The sequence below is a fragment of the Colletes latitarsis genome, chromosome 11, assembly GCF_051014445.1.
Source record: "Colletes latitarsis isolate SP2378_abdomen chromosome 11, iyColLati1, whole genome shotgun sequence".
Lineage (NCBI taxonomy): Eukaryota > Metazoa > Arthropoda > Insecta > Hymenoptera > Colletidae > Colletes > Colletes latitarsis.
In genome coordinates this window covers 5,450,699-5,473,791 of record NC_135144.1, presented here as the reverse complement: position 1 = coordinate 5,473,791, position 23,093 = coordinate 5,450,699, and the positions used below count along the sequence as shown (strand labels likewise).

Here is a 23,093-nt window from a genome sequence, read left to right as displayed (position 1 = left end):
ACTAAAATATCGAACAAACGCCATATCAATACGTTCACGGACGTGAATGCTATGCAAAATGACGTGAATGCAATGACATTCCAATTTTTAAGACACATACATTATGTACTTTAATGTAATAGCTAACTGGTTCGTTAAATATTTTCAATTTATTTTATCTTTGTATATTTAAAAATTTCTTTTAGCTAGCACATTGTGTAAATTAAGTGAAATTGCAATTCTTAACGTAAATCACCTGTCCATTTTTGCGATACATTATAATGGATAGTCAACAATTAAAGCAGATACTTGCAAATTTGAAATTCTTATATTTATGTAAGAACTCCGATGCTTTTCTTTTTCAATTTCACTTAATGATAAAATATATTCAACGAAAAGAAATTTTAAATAATAAAAAAAGCATACAGAATGAATTTTTACTTTATGTAGATCGGAATCTGCACTTACATACCTTTCACTAACCACTAAACTGATTTGTCAAAGATTACGATGCGAAAAAGAAGATATCCTTTAATTTAGACGTGAAACGAGTTTGAAAAATACTAACAATGTAAGCACTCGAAATTGAAGATTATGATTTAAACGAAGCTTTGTGTAAATGTAGAACATAATGAAGTATACAAAGGATAATTCTTTTCTTGAAGAATTTCACTCTGAAGCACTAAAATCAGTCCTTAACACACGTGAAACGAGTTTGAAAAATACTAATAATGTAAGCACTCGAAATTGAAGATTATGATTTAAACGAAGCTTTGTGTAAATGTAAAACATAATGAAGTATACAAAGGATAATTCTTTTCTTGAAGAATTTCACACTGAAGTACTAAAATCACTCCTTAACACATTCTGTGCCGCGTGGGGGGCATGCGCCCCACGCTGAACTTTTGAAAATGAAGAATATTTTTAAATTTATTATGCAGTCAATTATGGACATCTTAATACTATTACTGCTGCATTTATTTGATCGTGACGCGTATACGCCTCACACGGCGTGGTAGTCATTTTTTTTTTACTCGAATTTGTTGTAACTGCATATCGCGTTTCGATCAGTCACATATTCGTGTGTCATTGATGCGACAATTACTGCTTTACTGAAGCTGGGTGTTTGGAATTCCAAACATGATATATTGTGGGACGCGTCATTTATTTTCAAAGGTTACTTAAATTATTCACATCGCCGCGGAATTTCGAAACATCTACTTGAAAAAAAATTACAGCGACATGAATATATTGCTAAGGAAAGCAATGATGGATTAACAATATTAAAATGGAAGGACAAGCGTAATGACCTTCTATTATCAAGGAAGCATTCTGACGAAACTGTGGTTATGCAGAAAAGAGAGAATATTGTAAAAAAACCAAAGATTATAGTGAATTATAATAAAGGAACGTCTTATATGGATGTCTCCGCTCAAATGGCTTCATATTGTAGTCCTCTGCGAGAAACAGTAAAATGGTACAAAAAAATTGTATTCGAACTTTGCCTAAATATAGCTGTTGTAAATGCATGAATTATACAGGATATTCGGTCACCCCTGGGAAAAGTTTTAATGGAAAATTCTAGAGGCCAAAATAAGACGAAAATCAAGAATACTAATTTGTTAATGGAGGCTTTGTTAAAAAGTTATTAACGTTTCAAGTTCCGGCCGTACTAAATTTTTTTCTAGAAATTGGGTACTATTTCGGGGGTAGGTATATACACGAAAAGTAATTGTAATTGACCCCCGCAACTGAAAATAATTTTTCCAGAACGATTTGAAATTTTTTTTTTCACCAAAAAATTTAGGCACCTTCCTCCTTCGATTTTTCTTAAAAATTCCTGTTTTATTTTTAATAAATTTGTTTGACGCTCTACGGAAAAGTTGTTTAATACTTTTTTGTAGGTATTCAGGGGCTCTGCTTTAGAAAAAAATTTCAATGAGATACCTTTACTATTGTAGGAGTTATGCTCATTTGAAAATCGGACCATTTTTATGGGATTTTTTATGGGGGTTTTCTCATTTTGCGGGGTCAAGGATCAATTTTTCGAATATTTTTGCGATTTCTATATATTCTTCATCTAAATATGTGTCGTTTGCCTTTCGAAACATTAAGATTCTCCAATCTGTTCAGAAGTTATGATATTTTAAACATTTGCATTATATGATTTATGATATTATAAGCATACCTGGCCAGAAATTATATTTTCGGCAAAGAATTTTTTTCTCGAAATTGCGTAGGATTTGGATGGTATAGGTATTGACCAAAAATGATTGTAATTGAACCCTGCATCTAAAAATAATTTTTTCAGAATGATTTGAAATTTTTTAATTTCATTTTTTAATAACTTTTTAATGAAGCCTCAGTCAAGAAATTGATATTCTTAATTTTCGTTTTATTTAGGCCTCTACAATTTCTCATTAAAATTTTTTCCCAGGGGTGGCCGAACACCCTGTATATCGCATATGGGGAATATGTGAGAATGACATGTAAAAATTTTATTGAAATCAAATAACATACAGTGAGTGTAAAAACTATTCGTACAGTGACTAATCACGACTAAAATGCTGAATAATAATGTTTATTAAACAATATTTTTTAAACAAACATGTTACATATATTCTCCAAGGTCTGTAGAACAACAATATCAAATAAACAAAACAAAATATTTATATTGCTTATATATATATCAAGAAAAATGAACAAAATGACAGAGATGTACGCGTACTAAATATTCGTATAGTTCTGTTGTCATTATCAAGTGTACAAGTAATTTAAACATTTGTAATATAAACAATAAATGATTGTTAATTAATATTTATAATTACTATTTAGTGGGGTTACTGCTCTGTATGTCTGTGCTACAATTTTAGACAACGTTTGTAAGCCGACTAGTATAACTAAGCTATATTTGAAACCAATTACACGGTATTTACACAACAAAATTTAAATCATAGGTGTAATAAACTGTAACTGTACGAATACTTATTACGCGTTCATTTCATATAAACAATATGAATATTTCTCTTGCTTATTTGACATTGTTGTTCTACAGACTTTGAAAAATACATATAATATGTTTGTTTAAAAAATATTGTTTAATAAACATTATTATTCAGCATTTTAGTCATAATTAGTCACTACGAATATTTTTTACATCCACTGTATATCCGAATTAGAAAAACTTTATTAGATTTAACAGCATATCGTAGGTCACAAAAGTGTTCGAACTGTAAGGGCAATCGTCGTATTAATAATATTTCTAGCCAGCAGCGAATATAAATAAACACTACTCAGTTCATGCATCGTTGGTCTAACAGAAACACTGTTCAAAACTCGCCTCACAATTTATTTAAAATCAGAAACAAGTAAGTCAGAAAGAGAATTGATAAAGGAATGGTAAGGAGAAGGAAAATCTATGAATGAAATTGCAAAAATTACAGATGGGAGTAACTCCGCGGTTCATCATATTCTTAAAAAATTTAATAACAAAGAAACTATTGCAAATCAACACTGCTGTGGTTGACCAAAAAAGTTAACCGAGAGAGAAGAAAGGATAGTGATTCGGGAAATTAAAAATAATCCCTTTACTTGTGCATCAAAATTGGCAGCAATAGTGATGACACAGTTTAAAAAAAATGTTCAACCGGAACATGTCGAAGATTATTAAGAAAACACGGTTTTAATGCACGAGTTTAGAGAAGAAAAGTATATATCAGCAAAGAAAACTAAAATATTACGTCTCAAATATGCCAAACAATATGTTAATAAGGATTATTCTCTTTGTAGTACAGTTTTTGTAGTAAAAGGAGGATCAACTTCATACTAAACGTTTAATTAGTTTAATTATTGTTGCTATTAACTAATGTTAAATGTACAGTTCGAATGCTTTTGTGGCCTACGATATGCTATTAAATCTAATAAAGTCTTTCTGACTCGGATATGTGTTACTTAATCTCAATAACATATACTCACATATTCTCCATACGCGATATATCGTGATCGAGATATATCGTGACCCCTATTAACGAAAATTTAGCCTTCACCAGGCATTCGATTTAATAATATTTCACCCTGTTATCAATTTTTAACGAGTGAAATTTAGTCCAACCGAAAATTGTTGGACTATTTTAAAGCTCTCTAAACATACAACATATATTTAATATTCATCAGAATACGTTGTACGTTCGAGTGAAAAAAGGCGTCTTCGTACCAGCAAGCTTTATTTAAAAACTGATTGCAATAAAGCTTTTCTTTTTTTACATAGACATCATTATCTACAGGATGCTTTACCACGCTTGTACCTTTGACTCTGGGTACCTCTCTATAGAACATCTCACTGCTATGCGTATTCATACCTCCTTTTTTAGCTTTTTCATAGTCGTTTTCTCCGTTCTTGATTTTTCTTTATACTTTGAATAATAATCATTCTCTTATACTTCGCATGACATACAATATACTGTTCCCTCCATCTTTCGTAAACGGACTCTGCAGTATTCAATTTGTTAAATTATTCGCGTTCATATATTCACTTATTCGTTTGTTCCATTTCATTTAATTCGAATTATATATCATTCGCATGTCTTTTTTTGGATATTTAATATGCTACCGTAATGACTTCTTTTCATGGTTCTTTGGATTTCCGGGTGATAGTGAAAACACGTTGTTTGCTACGTTTGTTACTATCATTCGCTACTTTAAGCAACGACGATGTTACAGATAACGTGGCTCGACAACCGTGAAATCGTAAAATGTTTCAAATTTTTCGCTACATGTGACCGAGATCGTAAGAGTCGCGTAAGTAGAATGTGGGGGTTCTCGTTCTTGGAACTTTTCCACCAACCAAGTCGATTCTGCGGTTAAATCACGGACCTAAGTCCGCGAGTCGATGGGGTGAATCGACCCCATCGATACGCAAAGGTTGCCAGACAGTCGGCCATTTTCGAGCGAAAAACCAGAGACTTTTGTAAATCGAGAAACGAGACCAAGTAACGAAGAGAAACAATGGATTTCCACTTGACGGCAAGCTACCGAGGCGCTTCCAAAGAAAGTCAGACTTCCTCTTGTACAGGGAACTGCGGCGTGTCGGGTTGCAAGTTAAAATGACACAAAAGAATGGCCTCTGCGAATACGTCAAATTGTTACGACGGAAGTTTCCATGTCGTTGGTTCACAGGTGAAGAAGAACGATACATACCGACTGCTAACAGCCAGTTGTTTCGCTTGGAGATTACAGCTACTAAGAATGTTTCGTTCTTGTCAATGAAAATACTTGACAATATGGCTTGGCGGAGGAAGGGTCGCCTTATTTCCGCTTCATGCTTCTGCTTCTCGAACTCGATTTCACTCTGTTCGTCGGTGAAGTTGAAGAGGTGTCGTCCGTGGACAGGTATCGCAAAAGTCTTCTTAAATATCCCGAGAACGTTTCCCTTCTATGTGCAACTTTATTTTATACCAAGAATACAAGAGAATGAACCTTATGCAAAATTGTACAATTTTGCAGAGTATGTTGACTTTTGAAATACAAAGATCTCGTAAACTTTTAAATTAAATTTAACGATCATCGATATTCATGTTTGGAAGATAATTTTTATTTTTACATTGTACTTCTTCAATAACTTTTTAACTCAAACTTAACAGAAACTTTGTATCAAATTTAACTTCCAATGTTGATTACCATTCTCGTGGTCAGTTTTTGAAATGGAAATTCTTTCCAGCGTGACACGAACAATCGAAAGATATCTTTTAAAATTTCAATTTAAAATTATTTTCTAATTATTTTTTTAAATTTTTTCTTTAAAGATTATAATACAAATATAATACAAATGGAAATGTATCAAAAGACGTGTTTTGGTCGAAATAGATACACGTTAAACTGCGGTGAAAATAGTATTAAAGTGAATTCGTGTTGTAAAAATGCTACGTTATATTGGGTTGTTCGAAAAGTAATTTCGTTTTCTTACCAACAGAGACGTTAATTGTATTTTTAACCAGCCAATTTTATTCTAAACTGTATTTTCATTATATTTTTTCACAGCTGACACTTCAAGGCTTGTTTGTAAAAAATTTTGTTTGTTTCTGTGCAATTGTGTTCCTTTGGTGTCCAGTCAAATATGGCAAATCAGAAGCTGCATTTTCGGCATTTTTGCTTTTTTATTATCAAAAAGGTAAGAATGCTGTTCAAGCAAGAATAAAATTGTGTAACGTGTATGGAGAAGATGTTTTAACAGAATGGCAGTACCAAAACTCGTTCGCAAAATTTCGTTATCGAAGGTGGCCCACGTTCTGGAAGGTCAGTTAAAGCCGGCGAAAACGAAATGAAGGTATTGGTTGAAGCAAACCGACGAATAACAACACGAGAAATTGTTAAGAGGTTAAATTTGTCGAATTCGACCGTTTGTGATCACATGAAACAACTTGGTTTCGTTTCAAAGCTCGACATTTGGATTCCACCATGATAATGCCAGACCTCACGCAAGTTTAGTAACTCGTCAGAAGCTATTGCAGTTTGGATGGGATGTGCTACCACACCCACCATACTCGCCAAATCCGGCACCATCGGATTATTATTTGTTCCGGTCTTTAAAAAATTTTTTAAACGATACAAAAATTTACTTAAAGCGACGTTGTCAAAAATCACTTGCATCAGTTTTTTTATAAATAAAGGTCAAATATTTTATGAGCATAGAAGCATGCTCCTACCAGGAAGATGACAAAAGATGTTGGTCCAAAATGACCAGTACACAATTCAATAAAATATTTATATATTATAAGAAAATTGTTCCTTTTCACGAAGGAGAAAAACGAAATTACTTTCCTAACAACCCAATAGTATCGTATTATACGTTGGTTGGCTGTACTTGTTTATTTTGAAATTACCGACGTTTACGCTTGATTCGAATAAAAGTTGAATTGCACAGTTTATTCAACAAAGCTACAACCGCCTTTGGAATTGCTGTCTAATTAAAGTATTACAGAAACTATACTTCTTGAATATAACGGCTTTAGAAAATCGAACAGAATGATTCCAGATATGCTATGTTACGTAAATTCACATTGGGAAGTTCTGTTTTGCAAACACTTCCATATAGAACACCGTAATGGCAACAGTCGTATGGAAACGGTATGTAAATTGTCCAATAAAAATTCTCGGAACACAAAATATTGGAGAATTACTCAAACACAAGAAACGCGTAGCTTCGCCAGGAATGCGTGTATTAAAACGCCCTACTACAAACGTTACGATGTAATTTGGGTAAACGACTCCTTCCAAATTGCTAAAGTGGAGGAAGGTAAACGTTCGGATCGCATTTCGCTATAAACGAAGCGTATAAATGAAATTACCCATTAGAAAATAGATAGCAGTTCAAGATGCCATTTTCTAGTTGGTACGTTCGAATGTAATTTGGATATCAAAATTGATAAATCAAATATGTATATGTATATTCGCGTTATTATTGCCCAGTACTCTATCTATGACCAAATGACATAAATAACAAGTAGAAATGGAATAGATTCCATAATTCTTTTTGTACAAAATGCGACGCGCTAAATGTCCATTCATAAATTCTATACATTTATAATCACAAAAGTGTAACATATTGTTTTTATACAATGTAGAATGCTATAATGATACTTCAAGTTAAAACAGTGTTTTATTTTTCGAATCTGATTTCGTGTGACCTTGAACAATATTGTAACACGATTATGTTCTTGCAAAAGATTAAGATCACCTTTGCAATTTAATATTTGTTGTCATATTCTTTATAAAAAGAATAACAAAACATTTTTGTCTTCCATTTTTTGCTTGTGTCATCCGTTTACGAAGACAACGTTGATAAATAACAAAGCAATTATTTTTGATTGCAGGGATCAATTACCCCCGAAATCCTACGCACATATGCAAATTTCATGCGTATGTTTAAGAAACCCATAACTTCTGAACAGATTGAAGGATTTTAATGTTTCAAAATGTAAACAACACGTATTTTGATGAAGAATATTTAGAAATTCTTAGAATGTTCGAAAAGTCGTTCCTTAACTCCGTAAAGTGAGAAGAACCACATAAAAATAGTCCTATATTCAAACGACCGTAACTCCTACAATAGTGAATGTATCTCATTGAAATATATTTATGAAGTAGAGCTCATGATACTTACAAAAAAGTATTAACCAACATTTCCGTAGAGCATCAAACAAAATCATTTAAAATGAAAAACAAATTTTAACATTTTTGACAATATGTAATAGAAATAAATTTTAAATTGTTAACTTTGCATCTTCTTTAAATGTGATACACTTACAGAGAAATAATAATTTTGTTTTTGAAACTAATCTGGACACGAGAATTAAAAAATAATGATAATAATGATAATAATGAAAATAATGATCTTCATTCTTATAAAGATAGTTTTATTTAAGTAGGTACTTAAAAGAAATTTTTATATTGTCATCATATTTTAAATGGAGACATTACCTAATTGTAGTAAAAGGTAGATTTTAAGCTTATTTTTCTCTTTTGTAATACAACGACATTTATCAAACGAAATACTAAATTAATGACTGTTACCTAATAGTTTCAACGCATTGTTAGGTTTTAATTAAATTAGGTACAATAATTACACAGTAGACATTCTTCTAATTTCATCTTAATTTTGGAACTACTTACTCTCAAAAACTTTAATTATGAATTCAAAAGATCCAATTTATAATATAAATGGATGAGGATTTATAATGGAACATAAAAAGAGTTGTCCATAGTTAATAAATAAAACGTATATTTCTGTACAAGTGGAAAACTGTAATAGTTGTGTTTCCAAAAGAACTACAACTCAACATTGCTTGGGAGATACGGGTCGTTAATTTGTAACTTTTTCCAGACTTGAATGACCTTCTGTCGCAATTTGCTGACTCATTCACGACAAGCATTATTGCTCTGGAGGCAAAAACTTGCTACTAAAAAGCATCTTTATCCACAATACAACAGTTTCCAGTATGTAACGTCACCCTTGGTACAAAATGACTTTTTGAAGAATTGTAACTATTTTGTGTTATTCAAGGAAACAAATATCTTTTCAGATGAAATTCTTAAAACAACATATAGAGAGTATTAATGCACGATTTTTAGCCATTTGCACCTATGTAACAAAACATGCTTTTCATCAATTTATCCGTATCGAATTAGTGCACCCAAAATATTCAATATGGTATTATTAAAAATGTTATGCACATAGAGTTGTGCTCAACGAATTAAAATGTATTTATTATTAAAATTAATGTTTTACCGTTTGAATCCATAGTATTATGAACCACGCAGTTACATATCAGTGAATTTTCAGAAAAATGTTCAACCTTTTGTACGGTCATTTTTTGAAATATTTATAATACAATTTGTAGAATCTTTAAACTTGAAACCAATTTCAAAAAATTGATGGTACAATTTGTATAATTTTTAAACCATTCCCAGTGATTAACAGTGTCCACAGAGTGAGCGTTAACTCATTAGCCACGGGCGTCGTGTAAATACTACGATCGATGTGTTTTCCACGTCCGTGAATCCGAATATGCGACGTCGCGAGTAAAATATTTTTCTCGCTAGGTCACTGCAAATCACAGCCAATACGAACGACATAATTTAAAATTCAAATATTCCAACAGCCGCGTTCCGCAACTGTCAAGAATGTGACCTATTATATTTCGTTTTTATGGACGCCTTTTTTATGATAAACTAGCGCGATATTCTAGATAAGCAAACCTCGCCATCTTTAAACTTGAATCGTTGATTCGAAATTGCGACCGAACGTTTATGCGCGAAATAAAATACAAATATCTGGCTTGTCGAGAATAAAACTGTTGCAAAAATATTATTTTAGTTGACTTTGCTGAAACATAACAAATATGTCCGATAGAAAGGAAGTATTCGCTCCGGAATATTTTCAAAGGGACTGGTCACTTTTTGTCGGTCTGTCTAATTTGGTTAGACGATGTTCTGCTAACAGTACTGGTCCACTGTAATCCTGAACAGAGTTTCTCAATCTCTTCTTTCATCGTGAAGGTCAATTTCAGTTTACGAAAGAAATTTAGAAACTTTTGAATTACCAACAAAATGCGTTTCGTGCTCGAATAATCGATAGAATGCACAAACGGAGGAACAAATTTTATGACACGATTCGTATGCAAACAGATATACTCACTAAATGTGTATTTGTTATTTGTCTTCCGTTGATTTTGAAAATAAATTCCTTCTAAATATCTAAGTATTCCTTCAAAAGGCCATCTTTATAATCTCTTGAAGAAATCAAACATATACCTATGTACTTCAAGGATTTATGTCGTATTTGTACAAAAATAATATCGATTTACTTCGTCATGAAGATGCATTCAACTAAAATAAATATCTAATTTGTAATTTAGTAAATGTTTGACAAATACCCGTCACGTCGAAACGTAGTTTGAGGACCTCTAAAGACGCGGAAGAACTGTCCAGGTGCAACGAAAGCACGTCGAAAAAGGGGTCTGCTCGACAGGGAGAAACTAAAGGACAATATGGTCCGTTAACGAGTAATCGAAGTGTACTTTGGTAATCTGCTAACACATGAGTTGGTTCTTTTACCGGCAGTCGCTGTTTCTTCTTACAAAACAAAAAGGGTTCTAATAATTGTACCATATTGTACTATTCCTTGTGGGAAATAAAAAATATTACTACATAAAAGAAAATGTTAGAAGAAATTATATAAACGAGAAATAACATTCTACAGAATGTAGCATTTATTTATACAGGGTATTCGGCCAGCCCTGGGAAAAATTTGAATGGAAGATTCTAGAGGCCCAAATAAAACGAAAATCAAGAATATCAATTTCTTGGCTGAGGCTTCGTTAAAAAGTTATTAACAAAATTAAATTAAAAAATTGTAGAACATTTTGAAAAAATTATTTTTGGTTGCGGGGGTCAATTACAATCATTTTTGGTGAATAGACATATCCTTGAAATCCTACCTACTTTTGAGAAAAAAATTCGGGCAGGTGCCTACATTTTTCGATGAAAAAATAAAATTTCAAATTATTCTGGAAAAATTATTTTCGATTGCCGGGATTAATTACAATCATTTTTAGTCAACAAACATACCCCCGAAATACTATCCACTTTTAAGAAAAAAAATTCTTTACTGAAAATATATGTATTGTGTGACCGGAAATGTTTCTGTAACTTTTTAACGAAGTCTCAATAAACAAATTAGTATCCTTAATTTTCGTCTTATTTTTGCTTGTAGAATCTTCCATTAAAATGTTTCCCAGGGATGACCGGACACCCTGTATATGAGAAATGAGTAAGAATCAAATGTTTTATTTGTTAATAATTATTTGCTGAACACAAACGATTTTACATCATAATATTGTAAATGATTATTCCATATAATTCTTTTCCTTACAAATTCGTTTATCAATTGAAATTTCAATCTGTTCATTCGGAATCAGACTGACAAAAACCTGTAATCATTCAGAAGTAATTGAAAAAGTCAACAAATTCCATGTGGAGATAGTATCGTTAGAAGCTTTTGAATTTATCTTCACATTGGACCATAATGGCCAATAACAATGTATAGTTTAATTGTTAAAAGACATGTCCAACCAACAAAATATATAAAATTGTAACATCGAAGACCTTTCTATTGATCAAAACATGTAATTCTTTAAACTCTATTTTTTAAGACTTTCTCCATCATCAAACACAATGAAAATATATAAAGTAATAATTGTTTAATTTGAAGTAATTAGTTTGTAAAAGAAAACGAAGTAAATTTTTGTTATTAATACAAAAGGGACATATGTAATCTGTGTTTCAATTATTTTTAATAAAAAATAAAGATCGGAGATGCACGATACGTGGTTTATAAATATTACTTATCGGATACAGAAAGTGACATTTCATGAGACATTGTCGTGTACAAATTTACAACGCTTACGTATGTAAACCGCTGATGTAATCAGTTTATAACAGAGACAGGAAGGTAACACGTGCATGGCAAATGTTTGCAATGTCCATCGCGGAAATCAGGCATTCGAATATGCATATGTCCATCAGAGGGGAATGCAAAATAGTTGTCTTGAAATAACGTGAACCAATATAGCGGGCGTCTCATAAAATTTAGACAAAAAGTATATCCTTGAGAATAAAAAAATATCGTTAATTTCAATATCAATTGTTAGATAGTATCAGTAAAGCAAATAGTAAATAGTACGCACAATCAAAAGTTAAAACCTCGCGAATTAATCGTACGAAATTCTAATTTGAATACAAAAATTATGAGGTCTAATAATTTAAATACAGAAAGTATGGTATCAGATATTGATATATGAGAGGGTATATCAGATTAAAATTTTAATCAAAGATAATAATATAATACATTAAAATTAAACTTAAGAATTCATAGAAGAATTTAAATAGAAGTTTAAAAAGAACAAAATTAAAGATTAAATTGAACATATACAAGGAATACATCGGTACGTATATTAATATTATTTGTAAACTCACATTTCTCTCTTCGATATAAAAATGTTTCTAGACCAGACAACTATACATATTTATGGAAAGCATCGGAATAAACAACAAGAATCCTTCGTAATACCTCCTGCCTATGTATACATATAAGTCTTATTTAGTCTGGAAAGCATTAAAGAGCTGTAGGTCTAAAATCATGGAATCTCACACCACGTGTAAACTGTTGGTTCATTCAAAGACATAATTTCAGTCTTACTTAAAGGGATATTCTAGTCTAGCTACAAAAAAACTAAAGCATTTTTAAAATTGTATAAAATGAAAACTATTCAAGATATTGGTTCGAAACTTTACACTTTCATCGATACATAGAACAAAAAATGCAATTATTATCATCTGAATGATCAATTTAGGCAATATTACGCTATTTTCTTTTAATTTATTTATCAGAAGAATAGATTTTTTTCTCATTCGATATTATTCAATATTTTCAATTTAAAAAAATGTTTCTTTAGAACAAATAGCTTTGTTTATTTAAAAATATAGGCTATTACGATGCTGATTGTTTGTTAGTTATAGCAGAACCATGCAATGCATTTTCCTTTTCTTCAAAACTGTTGTATCTATTACTGAATGATTTAATTTCTGAAAACTATAATGGCCTTTTTTGTCGTATTGAATGGTCGTCGCTTCAACCGGTAGGCGCATTACTCGTCTTTGAAATCAATAAAATTCTTCAATTATATTCCGGTTTTTATCCTTATCATTGTCAAGACTTGCAGAATCGTATTAAACCCTTTATTCACCTTTTTGGTGCAACGACTATAGTTGCCATTTATTCGAATAATCCTGGTTCCATAGCAAACAGAATGGCCGATTTACATCTTGGTCATTGGTATCGTTGCGTGATCTAACCGTCCCATACCAAATGGGTTAACACTAAACCTACCTACTTCATGTATACCCACTCCTACCAAGACCGATTAAATGACGAGTCTTTCTTTTTCTTCTTTTACGAGGCAACATACTTCTAATTTTTGCATTATATGTACAAAAAGTTATGTTTTACAGTTTATTCGTAAGATATCGTTCTCTTATATGTCACACATTTTTTCTTAAAAATATTCAATAATTGTACTCTAAATGTGCATACTTAGTACTCTAATCTCATCCAGGAAATTTACGAACTACGTCGAAATTTCTTAATTTGCATCGGATAAAAGATAAAACGTCGTAAAAAGAAAAAACAATTATTTACGAAAAAATGCTGGCTAGTAATTATGCAAACATCAAGTATACAAATTTAAGTTCATTTTCAATTAAACGAAGAATTTATACAGTGACTGTCACTTAAAATCGCACACCTAGCAGTTCAGTCGATATTTTTTCAATAAAATATGAAAATTGTACTAAATTATTGAAACTCGTATAGAGACTATAGTGTAATGTTTCTTTATTTGATACATAATAATAATACAACAAAATCTTAAGTAGTACTCGGTAAATTAAATAAAATTTGAGGTTGCATATGAAACTTACCTGTCAGTATAAATTATACAGAGGAAATAAGATACAGATTTAGAATAATATATAATAAAAATTGTTTGTATTAATATTTAGTTCGATAACCAAATGTATTTTGAACATACTGCAGTCGTCGAGGAATTGATTTTACTAAATTCTCACAAAATGCAGGTGTTATTTTCGACCATTCTTCTTGCAAAGCTTTTCTAAGACTTTCCTTGTTTGTAATATTGCGTAATCTTACTTTTTTGTCCACTTCGTAAACAAATATGTTCTATGACATTGATATCAGGAGATTGTGGGGGCGTCTGAGGAACTTTAGGATAGTTATACAATAGCCAAATCTTCGCTACATAAGAATTGTGCTTCGAATCGTTGTTGGTGTAAAATTTTAAATCGTTTAAAATTTCCAATTTCGGCACTTTCTTTTAAATTATTTTTTAATATACTCAAACACGACCATTTGTCCATTATATTATCAATAAATACCAGATTTCCAACGTCAGATGCTAACATGCAGCCCCAGACCATTTGAGACCCACCGTCAAATTTAACTGTCGCTCGGAGATTTTTAATATCCATACCTATATTTGGTTTTCTCCATACAAACCGAAGATATTAAATTTCGAATCGTCAGTACAAATTACATTTTTCCAAAAAGTAAACTGTTACTTTATACAGGGTGTTCGGCCACCTCTTTCAAAAATTTTAATGAAAGATTCTAGAAGCCAAAAGAAGACGACAATCAAGTATACCAATTTGTTGATTGAGGCTTCGTTAAAAAGTTATTAACATTTAAAATTTCGACTGTACTGAATTTTTTTTCTCGAAAATATGCAGGATTTCAGGGATATGTCTATTTACCAAAAATGATTGTAATTGATTCCTGCAATCGAAAATAATTTTTCCAGAACAATTTGAAATTTTATTTTTTCGTCGAAAAATGTAGGCACTTACCTTGTCGATGTTTCTTAAAAATTCGTTTTTCATTTTTAATAAATTTGGTTGGCGCTGTACAGAAAAGTTGTTTAATACTTTTTTGTAGGAATCCATGAACTCTAGTTCTCCCCAAAATTTCAGTGAAATATATTCACTATTGTAGGAGTTATGGCTGTTTGAAAATTGGATCATTTTTATGGGGTTTTTCTCATTTTGCGAAGTCAAGAAATAACTTTTCGAATATTTTTGAAATTTCCACATATTCTTCACCAAATTATGTGTCGTTTGCATTTTGAAACATTAAAATCGTCCAATCCCTTCGGGAGTTATAATGTTTCAAAGATTCACATGAAATTTCGGGGAACCATTTCAAACCTCAGACTATATTTTCGGTAAGGAATTTTTTTCTCGAAAATGGGTAGGATTTCAAGGGTGTGTCTATTCATCAAAAATGATTGTAATTAATCCCGGCAATCGAAAATAATTTTTTCAGAACAATTTGGAATTTTATTTTTTCGTCGAAAAATGTAGGCACCTGCCCGAATTTTTTTCTCGAAAGTGGGTAGGATTTCAGGGATATGTCTATTCATCAAAAATGATTGTAATTGACCCCCGCAACCAAAAATAATTTTTTCAAAATGTTTTACAATTTTTTAATAACTTTTTATCGAAGCCTCAATCAAGAAATTGATATTCTTGATTTTCGTCTTATTTTGGCCTCTAGAATTTCCCATTAAAATTTTTCCCAGGGGTGGCCGAACACCCTGTATACTTCTTAACAAACTCGTACCTCTTCTTCCTATTTTACAAACTTATGAATGGCTTCTATCGAGCAACTCTACCATAATACTTCTGTTTTCTTAATACTCTTCTAATGGGTGAGTGACTTACTTTGTTATTTAAATATTTTTCAACTTCCAACGCTAATTTTGGCGCACTAATCCTCGAATCATGCTTAATTTTTGTAACAATCCATCGTTCATCTCTGATATTCAGTTTCTTATCAGGCCTCTCTTTTAATTTAATCACTAGACGGTCCTCTTCTTATAACATCAGAAAATTTTCATCACATCACAATTTATAATACATCATTCAAATATTTCAGAATGCGATTTTTCATAAACTCTCACTATTAGTAACACTCTAATACTATAATAATACATTAAATAATATCAAAATTATTTACAATATTAACATAGAAGTACGATTACTATAAACACAAAACATTTTTCTCAAATTTATTCAATATTAATCATTTATAACTTATTCCATCTTCTTCGAATCGTTTTATTATACATTCAACTGTGATTCTACTTCGATTAATAATTTTACTAATTTCATTATAACTTTTTTTGTTTTTATAATGATAAATAACTAATTCACGCTCCGCTACTGTAGTTTGTTGCATTTTAAGTCCTTTTAATTGATTTGTTGGCAGAACAACGCATATAACAATCAGAATATGCTAAATCAGCTAGGTTCAATCGTTGCTAAGCATTGTTACAGAAAAAACAATTGGGGATTCATCGGATTTCCAATATTACCAACAGTGTACGATTTTTACTGACAGCTATGTTTCATACGCAACTTCAAATTTTATTTAATTTACTGAATACTACTAAAGGTTTTTTTATATTGTTGTTATATATCAAATAAAGAAACATTACACTATACGTGTTTCAATAATTTTGAACAATTTTCAAGTTTTATTGAAAAAAAATCAGCTGAACTGCTAAGTGTACAATTTTAAGTGACAGTCACTGTAAGCATCGTATTATTACATCCTTAATTTTTCTCGGTAAGTAAAGTATTTCACGTGTCTACAAGAATGAAAGCACCAGATTTTATTAAGAATAAGCATCCGACACAAAGGGGATTGCTTACTTTCCTATTTGTTTGCAACTAAGAATTACACGTGTGCTCCTGAATGTCGGCCTTTCTTTATTACCACGCTTTTCTTATAAGCCACGCTTAATACTGTGAAAACTTTTCCTTGTGTCTGGCTAAAACAAGGTGTGCAAACATCCACAACTCTAGTGATGTGCTAAAGAAAAAAATAGAGACAGAAAAATAAATCCGGTAGTTATACTGTCATATTATTTACGACACCGAGGAAAGTTAAGAAAAAGTTTTAGTAAACATCGGCTTATTCAAATCCCTTTCCTATAAATAACTGTAGTTGAGTGTAATATTCTCGTTCTTTAAATGTATTGCACACGAATGAAAATTTACAAACTAAAACAGAGTTTAATTTTTATACGTCAACTATTCTATCTTTTTCACTTGTTTGTTGGAAGTTCCTAACGTGTTTTTATTCAACACACGTTTCCTATCTTCCCTTAGAATAAAAAGATTTCTCTCCAAAGGGGATAATCCGAAAATCTATATTTATTAGATTTTCCTTCGTGTTTTAATAAGCGGGATAAATCCTACAATATTTCAGAAGTATTTTGAAGTTACTGTAAATATTACGTAATTTTTAGACCTTATAACATCAGAAAATTTTCATCTTATCACAATTTATAATACATCATTCAAATATTTCAGAATACGATTTTTCATAAACTCTGACTATTACTAACATTCTAATACTATAATAATACATTAAATAATATCAAAATTATTTACAATATTAACATAGAAGTACGATTACTATAAACACAAAATATTTTTTCTTGGATCTACTCAATATTAAATATTTATAACTTATTCCAGCTTATGTAATACTCTTTTTAACAAAGCATAAACAAATATTTGCTGATCGAGATGAATTTACTTTGCCTAATAGATTGCACAACTTCAAAATACCTTTAATTGTAATAACAGAAATGTAGTACCTTAATATGGAGTAATATAAAATTATATTGTTAAGGAATATAAGAAAGATAAGAACTAATTAATGTATTAAGCTGAAGTCGTATGACAAGGTTATTAACGTAATTAACTGTAAATACAAAACACTACTTCTGTGAATCAACACAAATGGACGACAATAAATCTCTTCTTTTTTATCATTTAAATTTAAACATCAATTTTCATCTCGCGTCGCACCGAAAACGTTTGATATATAAAAAGCGTAATAGTTTTCTCAAGAATGCATTCCGCAATTCCATTACTTCGAGAATCACAAACACGCTTTATCATCTCTGAATTCATTGCTTCTTTAATAAATAAATAAATGAAAGGCGAAATTCAATAACACTCTTAAATAGCATGTTGCTCTTCTTAGCTAATTGCCTTATTTATCACGTTTTCATTTTTTAAGATGTTTTGAAATATTTGGAACCTTACCTACTTTTTAGCTTTTCAGTAAAATTCATACAGACATTTTGCGTCCTTAGTTCGACAATCGTACCTACTCTCTGTAGAGAAATTTTCAGTCTTAAATCTGTGTACAATTTATCATATACTGAAATCATATAACAAAAAGTGTTTGTCTGAATACATTTGTCTGGTACAATATGAATCATATTGAACTTAAAAAGAATTTTAATACCAGCCTAGAGCCATGATATTAAAAAAAAAATAAGAATCCATCATTAACACGTCTTCTATCATTGATTTTTACAGAAAGGATTGAATAATTTTATGATACAATTAATAAAATCATAAGTAACTTATAGTTTAATTGCGAAATGTATACTACACTTCTCTTCGCCTTTTTTAGCTCCAAATATTATCTTTGCAAAAATTTCTAAAAATTTAAAATATTTTCCACGACGTACTTGAATTTGCGTCCAAAAATCCTCCGTACAACTTTCTTCTCGTGCAGAGTATGTTAAAAATTTTTAATAGAAAGTCATCTCTAGTACTTCGTCTTTATAGTCAATCGTAGCGCTTGTTCCTTGCTTGTAGTTACGATCACAAGCATGTTCTCTTAAAACGACGCCTGAAGGTAAAAATAGATAAGGTAAGCAACATCAAAAGATCTTGAACAAAAAGTAATAAATTTTGAAATTGAACTTTTAGCTCCTTCGAACAAGCAAGAACAATATTGATATTACAGAATGTAAATTTTTGCGGTGAAACAAACACAGTTACTATTTAAAGCAGAACGCAAAATTCTATTTCAAGGTTCTACATGTTTCAGTCGATAGCAAATTTAACATTTGGAAATCCGATAACCATATAAAAGATAACCATACGGAATCAAACGATGAACTGACCACAAAAATTCTATTTATATTCAACACGGTGATGGTAATGAGATGATTAGGTGATTATTGATTGTAATACCAATAAATCGCTTTATCGATTGGTAAGTATGTAATTCTAAAAAATATGGCTTCAAAAATTTCCTCGTAATTTGCTTCTCTTTTTACCAATAATTAAATAAATTAAATGTAGTAATAGAAAGCGTATATGCGTTTGTGACGGAGTAAAGTTAAAATTTCAACTAGAAAGGCAAGACACATTGTTTGTCTTTTCTCTCCCCTCGAATTGAAAGATTGTTTAATTTGTATAAATAATTTTATATTTTATATTCAGAATAGATTTATTTACATGTATTTGTTATAATTCTTGATTAAGTTTTAATAAACTGCCTTTTTTTATATTTTCAATATCTTAAAAAATATCGGCAAATTACCGATAAACCGGTTTTGATTGAAAGTTTTATAGAATTACCGGTAAATGAAATTGTCGGCTTTGTAACACTTAACTAAAATTTATGGACTCCTTTCACAAAATGAAAGTTTTAAAACATTAGTTAAATCAATGTTTTTCATACAGTTGCTCCGCTAAATAAAAATTTATATTAGAAAGAAATGGATTAAAAAGGTGCAATTAATATACCAGACTAACAGAATTCATCAAGTAAAAAGAATTTCTAACAATGTATTAATTATAATCAAATATAAACTTAACATTAGTGCAATTTATTTTATCGTTATTTTATGATGTATTATCTACATATTTAAAATAATTATTTCTTAATAAACAAATATTCCATGCTTCTTATTGTCTTCTTATTTTGCGTATTACTATCAAATTTCAAAATCAAGGATACTAATTTGTTGATTGAGGCTTCGTTAAAAAGTTATAGAAACATTTCCGGCCACACAGAATATTTTCGGTAAAGAATTTTTTTCTCGAAAGTACGTAGAATTTCGAGGGTAGATCTATTCACCAAAAATGATTGTAATTGACCCCTGCAACCAACAATAATTTTTTTAGAACGATTTGAAATTTTTTAATTTTGTCGAAAAATTTCACACCTACTCGAATTTTTTTCTCGGAAGTGGGTAGAATTTCGGAGGTATGTCTATTGACCAAAAACGGTTGTAATTGACCCCCGCAACCGAAAATAATTTTTTCAGAATGATTTCAAATTTTTTAATTTAATTTTTTAATAACTTTTTAACGAAGCTGGAATCAAGAAATTGATATTTTTGATTTTCGTCTTATTTTGTCCTCTAGAATCTCCCGTTAAAATTTTTTCCAGGGGTGGCCGAACACCCTGTATAATATTGTGACTCATAGTAACGTCCATAAGCGTAAGTGACACTGGTCGGCAGTTGGCATTAAGACGTATTATTAAGCGCGTCGCGTTTGTTTTGAAAGCATCTCAACGAACAATAACGAACGTTTACTCGATCAAGCATAGAATGATCGAACGAATATCATCTGTAAACCTAAAGGATCCGATGGACTGTACCGTTATTTCTCGGCGCATAACTTTCGAGAGCTGAACGTGCCCGATTCTGATAAAAACGGTGAACGAGCTCTTACGTTAGTCGTTGGTATTAGTGGCCCTGGGCACTCACGCTGCGAGTGGAGTATGAGTCAATTACCAAAGTATACATATAGTGTAGTATAGTCGTGGGATAACAACGAGGTTTATGTTAGGTGTGCAATACGCGTGTCTCTGCATCAGTGTCACATACTCCGATGCTTTCGTTTCCTCGATATCGCATAAACTTTATTCTGCGACGCGGTCCAACGCACGAACCACGATTTTCGCTTCCGGATCACGGTGTATCTACAAACTTGAACTCCCAACGGGACCTAACCTCTTTTCAAGACGCATCGCAGTGAGGTCCGACAACGTTATTGATGCGCTCAATCGATTACGGTTCATGGATTCCAGACACGTCAGAGTAACGAAATACATGGTCCCCAAGAATGCATGTTTTTTTTGTTACGCATCAAACTGCGAAATAGGAGTGTTGCATCTTCTTTAAAATGACTTTCATGTAATTCTTTAAGAATCTTTTCTTGCGTAGTTAAACCAGTAACGTCTATCATTCTGAAGTATTCGTAGATTTCTCGTAAGATACTATTGCCAAAATGATGCCCGAAATAAGTATTCGAAAAATGGAAGAAAGAATAAAAGCGAGCATATCATGTGTAGTAATTCGACATGGAAACGAGGCAGAATACTCGAGTATTGTTGGAGAATATTCGGAGGTAAAAGCCATTGTGAAGCTAAGCGATTATCGACTCAGTGTGATTATCGCTGGATCGTGTGTACAAAGTGTCAGTGTGTAAAGTACCATTTTGAGGTTAGATCACCCATTGACGAAGCATGTGCGGGCACTGGGCTGGCATACATGGCGCGGACTTCAAAAATGGTAAGTACAATTGCTTCTGTATCGACAGTGTATTCAACGACAATTTGTACCAATTAAATCAACAAACTTTATGAAAAATATTTTAAAATAATTAATATTTACTTGAACAACATTAGATAGGAAAATAAAGGTAGATTGATACCTAATTTTTGGTTTTGCGAAACCTGAATTCAAAACTTTGCAAAGTCTTGAAATAGTTGTCAATTTTTTATTAAGATTTATTTATATTTGTAGAACAAACGAATGTTTATGCAAAAATAAAGACGTAATGTATCAAAATTAAAATGTATGTAAATTCCTATTTACTTAAATTCAACAGTTTCGAGTTCTTCTAACTTGAAACATTTTGAGTTCCGACGGATTTCGAGGTTTCAAGAGTCCCATCCCTAATTTAAGGAGTTAATTATATTTATTGGAAATGCCGGAAACAAAGAAGCAGCAGTTTCGGGTGCGAAACTTTTTCACTCGAATAGTCGCGGAACAGAAGCCAAAGTTAATGTATTCAAGAATTTAAGATGCAATCAATAGGCAGTCAAGGGTAATGAAGTAGAAGTAATGTTAAGGTAGGGAACAGAATTCGTCGTTTTAAAGAATCCGAGTATACCCTTACATGGTTCAGGGAGGTTCAATCTATAGTCATTTATGTCATAGCGTGGCACATGAACAACGGGTTGGCTTAAAAGGTGCAAAAAAAGCAAGATTCGCGAGATGTGATGTGGCCGGAAACACTATACTTGAATACGCTCGAACCCGTATGAAATCCTATCACTTTAAATTGCTTTAAATTTCACAAACGAACAACACCGTTAAGCAAATATATTTCATACTCTATTAAACTGTTTTCTTCGATGTTATAAAACATATAGCATTTCGAAAAATATACTAAATTAGAGAATTTAAAAAAGAAGACTTTGATTACTTTTAAGAAAAGTTACTTTTGGCAAAAATTATCTTACGTTGTCTGCGAAATCTTTCAACTTTTATTTCGAAAATTTGTTTGGGTCTATAACGATACAAATTAGTTAGGTCAATAATGTGTAATGAAAATACATTTTACTAACTGTTTAACAATTGTAACATGCGTTTCATATTCTCTTTAGGCTTTAAATCACATTCCATTGTTACTGGAAAATAGCTGTAAAATAAAAGTACTGTAGATGGGGTTATAAACACGTATTCCATTTGTTTGATTAAAATTGACGATAACCGATATTCCCCTTATTCATCATGTAACAATTATTTGAATATTCCTGCAAGGGTTGATTCATAAATTTATCGAAAGAATAAACATTTATTGTTACTACAATGAATTAACGATTTCAAATCGATTAAACAGAAATGAAAAATAAATTGCTGAACGTTAAGCAAAATTCCACGACTGTCATTGTTTTAACAAATAAATTATTAACACTGCCTTAATGAACAAGACCTAGCATTTAGAATAATTGTTTACTTATAACAAAATATAGAAACTTTTTATGGTTTCTAAATATTTAATAAATGTAATGCTTTCTACCACGATTTTGATCCTCTTCAGTAAAAAATAATCTATAAATATACATATGAAATATTAAAAGAAGAGTA

The 23,093-nt window shown here is 31.1% G+C and overlaps 3 protein-coding genes across 6 annotated transcripts in view; 1 reads left to right on the top strand and 2 right to left on the bottom strand.

Annotated features, from left to right (window-relative positions):
• Glurib (Glutamate receptor IB) overlaps nucleotides 1-23,093 on the bottom strand; it is a 999,595-nt gene that overhangs the window by 202,587 nt on the left and 773,915 nt on the right. The window lies entirely within an intron of this gene.
• Nucleotides 1-23,093, bottom strand: part of LOC143347975 (adenosine receptor A1) — a 397,642-nt gene that overhangs the window by 359,531 nt on the left and 15,018 nt on the right. The window lies entirely within an intron of this gene.
• LOC143347962 (uncharacterized) overlaps nucleotides 21,807-23,093 on the top strand; it is a 29,608-nt gene continuing 28,321 nt past the window's right edge. Inside the window, exon 1 of the mRNA XM_076777648.1 lies at nucleotides 21,807-22,072. The gene's annotated coding sequence lies outside the window, so the exon portion shown is untranslated. The remainder of the gene's footprint in view (nucleotides 22,073-23,093) is intronic.